This window comes from Dicentrarchus labrax, unplaced genomic scaffold (genome assembly GCF_905237075.1).
Source record: "Dicentrarchus labrax unplaced genomic scaffold, dlabrax2021, whole genome shotgun sequence".
NCBI lineage: Eukaryota > Metazoa > Chordata > Actinopteri > Moronidae > Dicentrarchus > Dicentrarchus labrax.
The window spans coordinates 14,374,943-14,389,697 of record NW_026136707.1 but is presented as its reverse complement, the minus strand read 5'-3'; the positions used below and the strand labels follow the sequence as shown (position 1 = coordinate 14,389,697).

General features: G+C 42.8%; 1 protein-coding gene across 2 annotated transcripts in view; it reads left to right on the top strand.

The window, feature by feature from the left end:
- The first annotated feature begins 5,759 nt into the window (after positions 1-5,759).
- Positions 5,760-14,755, top strand: part of nphs1 (NPHS1 adhesion molecule, nephrin) — a 52,749-nt gene continuing 43,753 nt past the window's right edge. For both annotated transcript variants that reach the window (XM_051405522.1, XM_051405521.1), the window contains exon 1: positions 5,760-5,826. The gene's annotated coding sequence lies outside the window, so the exon portion shown is untranslated. The remainder of the gene's footprint in view (positions 5,827-14,755) is intronic.

Here is a 14,755-nt window from a genome sequence, read left to right as displayed (position 1 = left end):
GCTCAAAGAAAGAGGCAAGGGCGGAAAAGAAAGGAACTTTTATGCCTCTGAACCCCCACTAGTTTCCTCATCCCCCCTCGTCCTTGTGCATTGTAGCCCAGCCCTGAACCATGTGGCCAAGCTCCCAGGCTACTGTGACCAGAGAGGAGGACTGCAATTACTAAGTAGGTGACGAGAGATTTCTAAAAGTCAGCTGGAAAACAGAAATAAGACAGATAAGCAGGAACTCTATGGGACATTGCTCTTTGATAGATACTTCACAAATTAATTGAATAAAAAGAAGAGGAAAAAAATGCTCTTTAACTCTGAAAGAAAAAATCCCCCCAAAGACATTTCTCACAAGAGGTAAAGAAAACTTCACTAGAATTACCGGCAAGGAAACGGCAATATTAGACTTCCCAGAATACTTCCTTGGCTCTGAGCCATTGTATTTGGTTTCAATTTATACCAGCAGGAGGCTGCCTGATACCTTTCTTCTCTGGTAATGGCTTTCTTCTCCAAGCTGACTTGTCACCTCTAACAAGAAGTGCACCTTAAGGGATTTCAGTGGTCATAAGGAGTAGTCGTAGGAGCCTGGCCAAAGACTGTCACTCAAATCCAGAGTAAAGGCTATTTTTTTGTGACAGCACAATCGGTTTGTGGCACTAAGTTGAGTTGCTGAAATGACAGCATTTAGCTATTACCCTCCCTGGGGGAGAGGTGGGAGACTGTTGGACAGACAGAAATTGAGAGAGGAAGAGGGATAGAAGTGTGGCAGTCAGAAGTGAGGAACCATCTGGTTGTAGGTGAGGAACCATATTTAACACTGGCGGAAGCCCAATATTGTGGCTCTGGTGCATCCAGGTTTCTGCCTGTAAATTTGCCCATTTCCCCACTGTAAGTATGTCCATTTTGCTCCTGCACTAAATCTGTTTGCACACAGTATTCACTATTTTTTCATTCCTTGGGGTATCAACAAGCAAACATACATAGTCACACACATCTTGTCCGCTCTAAGCTTGGGATCAATAAAGTATATCTATCTATCTATCTATCTATCTATCTATCTATCTGTCTGTCTGTCTGTCTGTCTGTCTGTCTGTCTGTCTGTCTGTCTATCTATCTATCTATCTATCTATCTATCTATCTATCTATCTATCTAATAATGTAGATTTACGTCTTTTTGTGTCACTGTTGCATCAGTTCCTCTCTCTCTTCTATTCTTGCGTTGAAAAGCCACAGGAAAGACTGCCTTAGACATACTCACCTCTGTCCTATTGTGTGACCCATTTCATATCACCCACGCCAACTTAATTGCAGGCTGTTGCAGGCTGTATGACGAATCACTCTCCTTCACCTTTTTCCATGTTTACAGCTAAACTCATTCACAGTTGTCGGTGTGTTCTTACAAACATGTCATGGATGCAGAGCTACAACCGTCAGTATGTACACAGTAATGCACAGGCGTAGATAAATCCAGTAGTTCCATGGAAATGTGAATATTCATGTGTTAGAGAGGAGTTGCTTTGCCAGTAATAATCAGTGATTACACATTGTGATTGCATGTTCCCTCATTAGAACTAATATGCTGTGTGCATGTGCATAGAGAGGGGGGGAGGAAAAGGCTTGTCGGGGGAGCTGTGGCAGGTGTGTTTGACAGAATTTTCATGCAAGATGCCCTGTTCTGTGGGATCTTGATCATATGAATGTTTTTGAAGGTGAGTGTGCATACATGCATTTTTGTGAGCATGTGTCTGCATGGACTGTGTATGCATAATAGTGTTTTCTGCTCGGCTGGCTGTGCCGGTGTGTGCCTGTGTTCAGGTTTGCACGTGACCCTGGCTCTGCTGGGAGGTCCGTGTCTTTCATGTCCCTTGTTCAGTCCTCCCTCAAATCTGGGTCAAAGGATAAAAGAATAACCCCTTTCCGCTATGACACACACACACACACACACACACACACACACACACACACACACACACACACACACTGGTCTCTCTGAAAAATGACTTCCTGGAGATTTGAGCGGTAACAAGGTGGCACTGTGGAGGACACTGAAGCGGACAACTCTTAAAATTCACCTTATGTAGTAGCAGACATGCTGTCCTAAATCTAGATTCTGTCACCTCTCTCTATTAACAACAGTTACTCACTGCACCATTTACCCACCCAGTCCTTCCCCATTTCCCTTCCTCTGTCTATCTCGCTTTGTTTCAGTACATCTCACAGTTGACCTTGCGTAGACCAGATGAGAATGCTGGATTTGCAAGTTGGCAGCATGTCGATTAGGAAAGCATTGTGGCCCAGTATCTCCTGGCTTCTCTGTGTCTGTCTCACCATTTCTCCTATACAGCTTTCCTTGCTCTTCCTCTTGTAGACTTTCCTTCTCTCCCTCACTAAGCCTCTCCAACAATGCTGATGCTCTGGACCAGCGTCAACCCTCAGAGGAGGAAGAAGCCATGCTGGGGCATTTGTGCGTGTCAAAGTGGGTTCAGGCATTTGTGTGTGTGTGTGTGTGTGTGTGTGTGTGTGTGTGTGTGTGGCAGTTAGGCAACATAGTCCTTGCCAAAGAACAGAGTGAGTATCCTCAGTCCCCTGCGTTTCTGAGCAGTGGCTGTCATTGAGGTCTTTTCTTTCTCTAGTAAAAAAAAGACCAAGGGGAAGCAGGGAATTGTTCCTGCGCTGGGACACCCTGTCTCTCTCATAACTCCAGCCCTGTGGGCCGCAGGCTTGGAGCAGGGCAGTGTGTGTGGAGGATGTTAAGACCTACTGCCTGTCATAGATAAAGGCTGCAGACCTCCTACCAGCAGTGGGACACAACCATCTGGGAGGACCACTTGCAGTGCCTTATATCCGTGCAACCCCCTGCTGCGCAACCTCATATTCAGAGATACGCAGCATCCTTAGAAGTGCATGCTGGGCAAGGGAGGACCCTGACAGATTGATGGAGAGGCCCCCATGGCACACTTTTTGTCTCCAACAACTTTTAAAATAATTGTTCAACACAGACCTTCCCCATCACTACCCGACAGTCTGTGCATTCTTTCTCTACCACCTCCTTGTCTCCATCCTGCACAGCTAGAGCAGCACATTGTTCCTGGACCCTGTTAATGGAAAAAGAGTGTAACTTATTTGTCATTGTGTGAACAGTCATCAGTGCCTGACAGGGGTCTATAATGACAGAAAGATGTTTTTTCTCAGCCAGCACAATACAGTGGGCAGAGGGAAGTGAGGGCCACTGTATGCCTCATGTAGTGGTTGATGTCCGAGTGCACATCAGTGTGAGCATCCAAATGACATCATTGTAGCCTGTGCGTGCCTCTCAAAATCATAAACATCATGGTCTGCAGTTGTTCTAGCTAGCTGTTTGCAGCTCCTTGGCTTGCAGTCCTCTATGGAAATACGGTGTTTTTGTTCTTCCTCATGCACCACCACATGCTTTTCTTTTTGTTATGAGGACTCTCTAAAGGGCACTCAAGCTTGATTATTTAATTTAATTGTCTCTACACAATCCTAAAGAGACCCTTCCCACTTTCAATAGCAACGTATCTCTTGCATCTCATTGTATTGCCCAAAACCACCCACGTTAGTTATAGAATATAATTATTAAATTCACATTTTTCAAATATCAACCAGCTGCATAAGAGACTTGGCATTGATAAACTCTGTCTAATCTGGAATAATCCCATATCTTTAGTTAAGTTTAGTTTTTTGTCATTGTTGACCATGTAAACAAAAAGAAATGCATGGGTCTACCTGTTTAGGTCATACTTACAGTGTGGTTTTCTGATATGCTTGTTGTATATTTGTCTACAGCACCAGCTACAGTGTCGGAATGAAACGGCAGCTCCCATAATGGCAAGAGCACGCCAGGATGTCCACATTAATGTCTGAACAGTGGGCACAGGTCCACAAAAAAAAAAAGGTGTACAGGCTAGTGAATGCTGAGACCTTGAAGGAGAACAGTGGATAGAGGTAAAAATCTACACCCATTTGGTTTCTCCTCCCCAGTGACTCAGGTGCTGATCTCCTTCTATCTTTACCAGCAGATCCCTGAGAAGTGAGAACACAGAGCTATCCTGGGAAATTACCCTGTCGACAGACGGCACATTGAGACTTCGTTAGCACAACCATCCAACCTAGTGCCTCTCCAGCCTGATCGAACAGAGCAACTCTCCATGACAGAGTAAACAAAGCAGAATCACAGGCATGATGAGGGAAAGAAGGGTTTTTTTCATGTGATTCAATTGCTGTAAATCCCTGAGTTCCCATGTGGTTTTGTCTGAACATGTGCACCTATGAGTGTGTGCAAGTGGAAATTTCTAAGTGTGTTTCTCTCTTTTTTTAAATTATGTTATGTATGTTAATACTGTATGTATGTGACTGTATGTATATAATGTACCTATATGCAAAGTATCCATAGCAATACCATATAATATATTTCTGTGTTTGTAATAATGCAAATACTTGTGTTTGTGTGCGTGTGTGTGTGTGTGTGTGTGTGTGTGTGTGTGTGTGTGCCCTTCTGTCTCTCTGTCTGTGTGTGTTTCTTTGTGTGCTTCAGGCAGCAGAGAATGTCTGTGTTGAGGAGAAAGAAGAAGCAGAGGAGAGGTGTAAGTCAGAGACTGCAAGTAAACAACCTGCAGTAGCTACAGCAAGTGTCAGTCTTCCTAGCTCTCTTCCACTGCTTCTGTGCCTTCCTCCTTTACTTTTCATTCCTGCGCTTAAACAAACATACCCAGCGATTGTGCTGCCAAGTTACCGAAGAACTCATTCTGCAAACTTCCGGGCTTTGCGTCTCTGCTTTTTGTGCCTTAATTGATAATTGAATTGACTATCGCCATGTAATCAATTAGGGTGTTCATCCCCGGCTCCGAATCACGCAGTTAATTGGCTTGTGCCACAGAGAGGCTGAGACGGAGAGCAGACTGGTGCAGGAGGGACTGTTGGATTACTACAGATGGGCTCTCAGACCTATTTGCATTGTGTCTGACTTTCGGTCCTTGATTGCCTTTCTGGTTCAGAAATTGCTTGGGTGCAAGCAGCACACAGGTTGGCATTGGACCTTGGTGACAAATACTGCCTGTTTTAGTGAAGAGGGCAGGAATACATATAGAGCGCACACAGCGGGTTATCTCTCTGCTTTGATCACAATCTTTCAGACAGATGCATGCAGGTTTCTCTTCCATTAAACACCCTTTGTTACTTTTTACCCAATGTCCGGAAAAATTCTTTGCCACCTGCAGTCAGCACTGCTTTGTCTGAGCACACAGAGAGCAAAGCATTTCAAGTCCAAACAATCCTGCAGTATTGATCCACCCCACACCTTATTCCATTTTGTCCTCTAAAACATGCCTTTTCACTCGGTTGACTTCTATTCAAAGCTATCCAGTGAGACCTGTGTCAATGGGGAAGCTTGACTTCATTCCATAGCCCTGGAAGCCCCCTGGGGGCTAAGCATAGGCTACTAGACCATGACAGGCAGGGGGCTAATAGGCCGGATAGGATTGGATAAAAGAAATTGGGGGGGGGGCTGTAGCAAAAAAGTTTTAAGACCAGGCCACAGCCATCTGCTTTTGTGGTGATGAGCATCAAAGCCTGAAGGAGCCCTGTTGGGTCCCTCTTTCAGATGGCTGTCCTACATATGGGCTTCATATTTCACCAGGACAGACAGTCCGCAAGGCCCATTGGGCCACAGCCGAGGCCGCTATTCTGTCTCCCTGCATGGTTTCCAGCCTTTGAGAAGAGCAGCGAGATTACTTTTATTTCTCCTGAGAAATGTGGCTAATAAATGACCAGGCTTGACCCAGAGGATTTGGGCCTGCACCCCCACCTCACTCAATAAAGGTATGTAAGAAGAGGGGCTCTGTGGGCATGTTACTGTTGAGAAAAATGTTAGAGAAATGGGTCAGTGCATGACTGCAACGACATGCTCCCAGGGTGATTAATTATTGAAGTGACTAATACTACATTTGCCTGGCAGCACGAGAGGCTTCAGTCCACATTGGTGGCACCATAACAATAATCAGCCCTGCTGCATCTTTTATTGCAATCTACCCCTCTTCACTTGTCCCTTTCTCCCCGACTTCCCCTTAATTTCCTTTTTGTTATTTTGCCCTTACAGATTTCTGTTTTTCTCCCACTTGACGAACACAGACCTCATCTAATTATGCCTTTTTACTCTTTCTTCCAATCTCCCAATCCCTCCCTTCCTCTGCCTTCCAAAGCCCCTTCTCTCGTTTCCCCCTCCGTCAGTAGCATAGCCTCTATCTATAAGTGTGCTCCTTGATGAGAAATGTGAAGGCCAGACTCCTATAATATCAGTACTGATGGAAACCAGCCACTCTTGTCTAACTCCGCTTCTCCTTCGCCTTTTGCTAGACTTTGCCTGCCTCAAGGTAGCATATGGCATTCTCTCAGACTGCTGGACTTGTTGGCCTCCCACACAACACTGTGAATCCATCTCTCCCTCACTCACAGCTCCTTTATGGGCTCTCCAACAGTTATTTTCTCCCGTACCCCTCTCCCCTGATACTGTGCAGAGCCCCATCCCTCCACATTCTATTTCACACAGCCACACTTCAGTGACGTTCACTGCAGAGATGGCTCAGGTCTGGCAGTTGGTGAGAGGAGGGCGGTCGAGTCTGGAAGGCACAGTCATTAGTTAAATATTAGCCAGACTGTGCTCTATTCCCCCAACATCCATGGGAGGGGTGCAAGAGTCATACCCTTCCAAAACAATGGGCCATAAGGGGATGGCTTTGTGCCCTCATGCTCAGATATATGTGCACATACACACACACACACACACACCTCCCTTCCTTACAAACCAATACAGATGGTGTTCTCTTTGTTATATCTTGCACATAAGGTACAGTACATCATACCCCTTGAGAGATGGGTTAACCTTACCAAGGTACAAGCAGAAGGTGTAACAACAATGAAGGTGGGGTCACAAACAACTATAGACAAGGCCCACAATTACACGGTTATACAAAAGAAAACATGGCCAGACAGAGTGGATATGTGTTGTGCCTGCAGATGTATAAATTCTGAGCTGAGGAAAAAATGTTAGTTCCCACAGTAAATGCAGTGAAAGTTATGTAAGTACAAATGTACGCACATTTCTTTGTATTATAGCCAGAGTAAGTGAAGCAGAATGCAATAACCGTCGTGTCCGGCCCAGTAAAAGTCGCAGTCACTCTGATGAATACATGGTAGAGGTGAATATTATTTCTATATATCTTTAGGTTACAGTCGAGTTTTGTTTTGAGTGCTGCTTTATGTTTTTTCTGACTTGATGTTACCGTAAGGGACTGCATCATCCTCAAAATTACTGGTCCGAATTGAAAAAGTTGTAAAGATAAAAAGGATTTTTGTGCATTGTTTGTTTTGCCTCCGGATTAAGACGAATTCTTTGGTGACTATAATGAGAACACTGTGGATACCACATCGGTCAGACTTTGAGGTCTTGCTAGGAGTGTGATTCTTTGTTCATGCCTTACGCTATGTGAGCGTGTGTGTGTGTCTCTCCAAGGCACGGTGTGTGGGTTCCTCAAGGTGCATGCATGCCGTGCACAGGATTCATGCTGTTTGTGTGGTGAAGAGTGTGTGGAATTCACGCTGTGAGACTCAGAGATGATCTCTGCTCTGCCCAGGAAGCCTCTGGTCAGACAACTATCTCAGCACACTCCCTCCCTCCCTCCTATCCTTTCTTTCCTCACCTCCTCTCCATTGTCTTCACTTAAATTGCAAAGAGAACATTCAACATGTGAAAACATTTAATTAATCCTAATTATTTAATGACTATAATGCACAATATACCAAAATGATAACAGAAATTAGAAGAAGTGTTGTGGAAAACTCCAACTCCACTGTGATTTTTTTTTTTTTTTTATGTACTGTAACCTTTATATATTGTCCTTCATGTGGTACTCTGCTCTGCAGGTAACAAAAAGCAAATTGTCCTGAAATTGGAAACAGTCTGATTCATAACCTAGCTGTCTAAAGTCACTGCTTTCTTTCTGGCTGTACCTAGGCAGTCACAACGTGTCTTTTAGAGTTTTTTTTTTTTTTTGTGACGAGAGAGGTGGTTGGGGTTGGGTGTTTCAGCTGGTGAAAAAACAGGCCACTTGCATTTGCCAGCTTTCAGAACCAAAGTGAGCAATACCTACTCTTCTGAAGGCACCTTCTGTTACTGAGTGGAACCCCACACTGTATCGACAGTACAACACTATACAAGATTGACTAAAAACACCCCAGGCAAGGGCCAACAAACCTGGACCATTAATATGGATGGATGGATGGATGGATGGATGGATGGATGGATGGATAGATAGATAGATTTTCCTAGTCGACTAGTAGTAGACTATTAGTTAAAGCCAATGTGTGACTGATCGTTGAACATTTATTATATTAACTTAATTATTTAAGTGTATTATATTTATACATACATATTAACAGTTGCCTGTTAAATGATAATGGAAACAGCGGTAATGAACCTGAATATGTCAGAACAACCAGCAAGTAGCCTGAACATTTAGTACATTTTACAACATCACAGAAGTCTCATTGTTCAAAACACAGAATAAATAACTAATAACCAAATTCACTAAAACAAATACTCATGGACTTATTGATACGATGATATATAACATTAACCTGAATGCATCGTGTGTCTAGTGCTCTGATGTGAGTCTGACTAATGAAAAGTGCACTGGTTAAGACTCTTCTCGTCGACTAACAGTTTACTCGACTATCAGGGGAGAGCCCTAACATAGACACTGTAGATAGATATATATAGATGGATAGACACATAGATTCATAAATAACACCCATATGCTCTGCTCTTTATCGATCCCTAGAATTCTCAGCAGAGTCAACTGGGCAGGCACAGGTGTGAGCAATTAGTCGGATTCAGTAATGTACTCGCCTGCTCTCAGCTCTTTACTCTCCTGAGTCCCAGACGGGGTCCATTGGGCAAGCAACAGTGCAATTAGTTCAATTTGGTTGCGTCGATTCATCCAGCAGCAGCCCCCAATGCACGTTCGCACTACAATAAAACCCAGCCCTATGAAATAGGCCTAATCCTCACTTTGGCACAGAAGTTCTGCGTAGCATTGAATGAATCCACAGTGTCAACCTAAAATACACAGATACTCAGAACGCAGCACAGAAATTTTGGTTTCAGAACATTTGTATTTGCTTCAATTAAAAATAGATTTCTCTGATACATTTCACCTGTAGAGCGCAAAAATAATGAACTGATGTAATTATTCCAAGTTATCGATTGCCAAAATGAAATTTTTCTATTACCAAATAAATTAATCGACTAGTTGTTTTAATAGTCAAACTTTCAGTCAGACAATTCAGCACATTGCAGACAACTGTTTTTTTGGTTAGTCAGAAATATGCATTTAAAGGAACGGTTTTATATCTTGGGAAATTTCTTAATTTAGACACTTAGATGAGAAGATCCTTACCACTCTCATGTTTTCTGTAAAATATGAACCACAGTTTGTGGCTTCCCATGACCTCCAGGAATCCGCTGGTTGCCTTTCAACCTCACGCTGACAGCACAACTTTTTTTTTTTTTTACAGTTTGTTTTTTTGGCACATAAAACAGATATAACATGTTATTTTGTGAGCTTTAGACCTACTTACCTGTTATTAACAACATACCCACACTTCTAAGAACAAAGAGTGGACTTTATGCCTGGCTTGCTAATAGACACAGAAAAAAATTTAAAAATGTTTTTATATTCTGGGTGGTAATATACTTTGTAGCAATGGGTTTGGAATAATTTTGTTGCAGTAGGTAAATAAGAACCCCACATATCCCACATTTTTCCCATCAAGACTCAATGGCCTCTATTATTATGTATGTTGACATATCTGGCATGTCTGTTTCGGAGTCTACAATACCCTAAGCCTGACTGTAAAGATATAAGCATATGGGAGCAAAAGAGGCAGCGCTGATACATAGCACACTTACCCCATTCACAGTAATTGAGGTGCAATTCCCCCTCCATATGGCATATATTTGCCATGCAGACATGCACACTTAATAGCATCTCTATACACACATGTTCATAACCCTTTAATCAATTAGTCTTTGGATTGCATGGGAATGTCAGCTGGTAGCACTCAGGAACCCCTTCCCTTACACACACACACACACACACACACACACACACAAATAGATCACACTAAATCTCCAGTCGTGCCCCCAACATCCTCTGACACCCTGTCTTCTGGATACTGTCTATGAGCAAGTTTTACGCTAGTTCCAAATCAAAAAAATAAAATATAATGAGAATATTGCATAGACCAAGGAGTTTAAGACAAAGACCACTTGAGGTTACAACTGTCTGTAAATTGACCCTAACCACCCACCCAGCACACCCCTTCTCACCACTTTGGGAGATCAGGAATGCATAGCCCGTAATGTTCTTTACCGTTTGCACTGTTTATGCAGCCTGCACACTCATTTAAATAACCTTGATTACTTTATTTTAGTGTGTGTGTGTGTGTGTGTGTGTGTGTGTGTGTGTGTGTGTGTGTGTGTGTGTGGGTGTGTGTAGGTGGGCGCATGTGTGTGAATGAGAGAAAGAGACAGGTTACAGTGGTAATATAGTGTTCCATGGCACTTTTAATTTCTGTCGATTATGACAGCATGTGCGGCCTTGCTTATTTGTTATTATATCATAAAGTCTGTTTATTTTAATAAGGCTTATAATGAATGGCACTATTAGAGTGCTGAATTCCGGAATGTGCACAGGCGGAACAGCACTGATTGCCCATTCAGGTTTTCTACTCTGTTTTCTTAAAGGGGGGGAGGGGGGTTTGCAGTGGTGGACGGGTCTCAGGACTGATTCACATTATAATTAAAAAAGTCCAACCATCCATGTGCAGTTTGTTTCTTTATCTGTTTGGCGCTGGAAGGGACCATTGCATGTCCGTGCTTGTTATTCTAACTTCATAGTGGTGTGCTTCAACAGTTCACAGCAGCGAAGCAAAAAACAGAGCAACAAAAACATTAATCAAAAGTTATACAGTCTGGAAACTGTTTATCTTTGCTCCATTTTCAGCTTCCACAGAATTCACACTGTTTCGGACCTGTCTAGATGCAATCAGAAATAGGAAATAAAGACTTTTTAATCAGTGTATATGTTATCAATCACACTTCATCCCCTGAGGATATTCAGTGTACCTTTAAAATAAGATCAGACTCAAATGTTGTTTAGGATTGCAAACACTGTTCAATGCAACTTTAATCAGCTCATTCTCCTTTGTCTTTGCTAGTTTTCTCACACTTTTGCAATTAAGCAAGAATTTCTTTTGAAGTTGATTGCCCCCTTCTCTCTCATTGCTTTTGTCTGTAGTTATTCAAATGAGAGCATAGCGACCTGGCATACCACCCTGTATTGTGCCTGCTGAGTTTATACCACTGCTATAGAGCATAAACAAAGACTGTTTAATTAGGTGCCTTGCACTTTATTAGTCCTTAACTCATAGTTAACACACATGCATACACACATCCACACACACACACCAACACCCCTCTCACATACACACAACACTGCCTGTGTTATAGCCTTAACTTATTGAATAATGAGGCTCTTGCTTTGCTCGAACAAAGAATAGTTAAACTGCAATGAGGACCAACGTGTGCATGTGCTACTGTTTGTGTGTATTTGTGTGTCTTTTTGGATGCTGACAAGGGGGAAGAGCTTGTTAAGAAAAATGTTTTGTTGGCCAGAAAACAGCAGCTTTTTGCTTGCTGGCCTTTTTTTTTGTCAGGATAACAAAGAGAAGTGGAAATATGCAACATTTAAAATCTTAAACTGGTGAAACCACCTCCATCTTTAAACATATGCAAGCACATGTGCAGACTTCTTTTGTCTTAACTGCTTGCCTTTCTCTAACTTAGCTCCCTCCTTTGTCCCTTTTGACAACTTTGGCCCTGTAGACTCTTTAGGCCGGTCACCATGGAGACCAAACCTCAAGTGGCGTGGGAGTGGTGAGGGTCAGGGGAGGTCAAGCCGAGGGACTGTTTTGGCAAACGGAGCACGCTTCATTAGGCCTTTTGGCTTGGGGTTCATTAAAACTGCAGGAGAGGACATTCCAGGAGACTCTATTAACCAAGCAGTCTTGTGACACGCTGTCAGGCCAACAGATTTCAAACATCTTGTGTTAAACCGCCATGACCCTCATCCCCCGCACACACCCACAAAGGCACAAATACACACATATACAAAACATACTTGCACCCGCACAAAAACAAGTGTAGACTTCACATACACGTGCACATACACACTGAGAATCACACACACGCGCTCTCACGACTCCCTACGTCTTCTGCGGCACTGCTGCCACACTCTACCCCGCACCCTCCCTCACACAATAGCCTCCATCTGTTGGCCCGTGCAACTTTCCCTGGCGGTCCTCTGGGGGTTGTGAATCTGCAGGTGGAGGGGAACCACAGTCACCCTGCCATTTCTCCTGTGACACCTTCAGATCAAAATAGATACTCAGAAGGAGGGCAGAAGAGGGGAGTAGTAAGGAGTAATGGGTGAGTTTGGGGGAGTAAACTTGAAAGAAGGAAAATAAATGCGTTTTATGAGGGATGAACTGTCAGAAGTACAGCGTTGGTTAAGGGTTAGATGATTAGGAGAGACAGACAGGGTGGGGGGAAGTTGTGTGGGTTGGAATAAAGTGATAGAAGGCACAGGGGAAGAATAAAAAAAGGCATAGGCTCTGTAACCCAGTAGCAGTCCATATATTTATTCTTATTGTGCAAGTGGAGCACATGCCAGATAATGCAGCCAAAATGACTTATAAATCCTATCAGATTGAGCCCCACGATATAAGTAAATCAAAACACTTCGGTTAGATCAAAATGCAAGCTATGGCACTTCAGAGAGAGCGGCCCCCGTCAGATCAGTGCTTTTTGCTGTCCGCTGTATAAGCAGGTATAACTGGATTATCCTTGTGTTTCAGTTGGCAAGCCTTATCATGTAGGCTCTATGGTTGGTCAGTTCAAACTGGGCAGATTACAGTTTGCAGAGAAGAGGTTTAGCCTCGTTTGGAGCTCTGATATGTTAATTAAAGTGGATTTTCTGAAAATGGGACGGGCAGGATGGCAAACTCCACCTCAACAAAGCCATAAGCCCATCTGTTGGCAGAGGTGTATTTGGGCCTGATTGTGTGTGTTTTTAATGTCTGTGTGCTCTTGTACTTCTATCCCTGTGAGAACCAGTTTGAGCCTCCAGAATGAGGACATATTTGTGAAGTGAGGTCATTTTGGCCTGTGATCAGTTTTGCAAGAGGCGAGATTAAAAAGGTATAAGGATCTATAAAACCCCTTGCTCCGTTCAAAATGGTGTGATAACGTCATGATTTAAGACATTTGCTGTACAACAACCATAAGGACAGAAACAAATGTGTTTCATAAAAAGTATAAGATTTAAGACATTTAATGTGGTTAGTCACGTCACACCACCATAATTCTTTTGTTGCCACAATTTGTTATCTGCACTGCACTGTGCTTTTGGTCATCGTAGGTTATGAAATGGCTTGGTCTGCAGCAAGTAATGTGTATAGGTCAATCTGCAGTGGCCTATTGACGTTTTTTGCCTTGTAGCTTCAGTCAGCACACCTAAAATAAAAGTTGTTCAGTTTTCTGTGACAGTTAAAGTCGATAAAATATAAGGCGCACTAGCAGGTGGCCAGCCATTTCCTCTTGCAGCTACAGGGATATAGACAGACCATTTCTTAAATATTTTGCAGTAAATGGTTTACTGAGTTTTTCAAAGGCTGTATTAAATCTTACTGATGTGAATTCAAAGTAAACAACTCCTTGTAAAGAGTCAGAATATAGCTAGAATATACCATGTACTAGGAGGCTAACTGTGTAAAATATATCAACTCTGCCAGAGACAGTGCTGGGGCTCACTTCTTACTTAGTGTCTTTTGATAAATTTGGCGATGAATATAACAAGAAAGTGTAATTTATGTTTTTAAATTCTTGCTTTTTGCTGCAGCCGACTGCCCAATCCATATATTACACAAAGCAGAAGCATTACATTACAATAAGAAACAAAGACACACTGTAATAACCTCACCAACCACAACACTGCATTTTGAAGAAAAGCGACAATGCTGAATTGTGTCTCCCATTTTAAAATATATTGTCTGTTCAATACATAATGTGTGCTGAACTTAGAACCCGTCTTAACAGAAGCTTTGCCTTGGGTGTCAGGTTGAGGTGACAAAACTCCTCCTGCAGGCATCTGGCATCACTTGGTAATCACAAATAATGTAAATTTGAATCATTGAATCGCTCCTTTGAAAACCGCATTACCTGACCTTCAGTAGCCTAATAATAAAAAAAAGAAATCCCATTCTCCTGAGGTAAAAATTGCTAAATCCTCACCTTTCTGGTGCAACTAATACTGTGAGGGAGAGGTGAGGAGGAACATTACTGCCGACCTGTAGTTAAAGCTATAGTGGGGAGAGCTATGGTTAATGGTTGGCAGAAAAATGAATTCAGTCAATGGAGGTTCTTTCATAGAAGATATAGAAGTACAAGTGTGTGTGTGTGTGTGTGTGTGTGTGTGTGTGTGTGTGTGTGTGTGTGTGTGTGTGTGTGTGTGTGCCGTGTATTTGGGTGTATTTGTGGACAGCAGAACATAAATAATAGAACACAAGGGTTTGGTTATCAAAGTGGCCTTTTATTGCTTAATAGCTTTTGTTAAAGGCTTGCTTTGGATCC